Below are 1,354 nucleotides of genomic sequence, written 5' to 3' on the forward strand. Positions count from 1 at the left end.
CCTGGGGGGCTCACCTCCTATCTCCCGTCCCATCCCCTACCAGTCCCACCTGCCCTGCACTAAGGATTCGTGCCTGGGACCCCAAAACACCCATCCCTCCACCATCCCCACTGCCTCCCTCTGTTGCCCAGGCACCAAGACCTGTCACATGGATGCTTCTGCACACACTGGGACTGTCACCAAAGAGGTCACCACCCCCCTTGCACTGCTGCTGCCCTACAGCGTGATTTATGGGACATTTCCCCACCTTGCTCGTGCAGCGGATGCCGGGACCATGCAGGGCGTTCCTCCTCATCTTCCTGCCTTCATGAGCTGAGGGAGAACCACATGCTGGCGTGTGTGCGTGAGCACATGTGTGTGCATTGGGGGTGGATTTCCTGGGCTTTGAAAATTTGAGAGTTTAAAATGGAAGAAATTTGCAAAAATGTTTCAGTGCATCTTCTCTGAGCTGTTCTGCAGGACCCTAGGAGAAGAGGAGAAGGGTGAGGAGCAGCTGGCGGGAGGGGGACTCCCAGGGGTCACCCCAACCCTCTCCCTCCCATGTGGCTCAAAGCAAGGTTGTGTGGCTAAATCATCAGTGCTTGGGGTGCAGGCACGTGGGGAACAGGGATACACCACACATATGTACATGCATATGTGCATCCCTGGCTATTTCCTCACCACCAGCCCTGCCCTTGCAGATGCAAAGTGCCCTGCAGGCTCCCAGCACTGGGGGACACGGGGCAGCCTCTCCTGCTTCTTGGCAATAAGCCATCTGCATCCCAAAGGCAAATTTCCCCCTAAATCACCATTTCCTCAAGCTATGCAGGCTAGAAGGTACAGAAGGCAGCTGCTGGCTCCCTGGGGGGCTCCAGCCCCAGGTACAAGCCCAGACTGACCTGTGGGGGAAATAAAGGCTCCTGTAGCCTGGGCAGCAGCAGGGCGCTGGCCTGCAACCCACTCTCCTCCTTCCCCTCTGTGGTGAGAGGGAAGGTGGGACCAGGCAGAGACCGCACCTAAATTCCCCTTCCTCTGCAACCCTCCCTTTCCTCACCTCACTCCTGGACACGGGCCAGGACACCGAGCCAGCTGGGTCCTGCAGCAGAGCTTACCGCTGCGCTTGCCTTCCCTTTCCTTTTCTTTTTTCCTCTCCTCCCGTCACTGCCACCCCAGAGGAAGAGAGGGAGAGTCCATCGCTCGGACGCTCCTCTTTGCATTAACCCACTCGAGTGATTCCTCTCCTGATGTCTTTGAGAAATTCTCCAGCACTTTGAGCCTGTGGGTGCTGGCTTTAAATCATCATCTCCTGTGGATTACAACAGCTGGATGAGAAGATAAAGGCTTTTCTCTCTCCTCTTTCCTTTCTCATTCCTTC

The sequence above is a fragment of the Gymnogyps californianus genome, chromosome 9 (genome assembly GCF_018139145.2).
Source record: "Gymnogyps californianus isolate 813 chromosome 9, ASM1813914v2, whole genome shotgun sequence".
Taxonomy (NCBI): domain Eukaryota; kingdom Metazoa; phylum Chordata; class Aves; order Accipitriformes; family Cathartidae; genus Gymnogyps; species Gymnogyps californianus.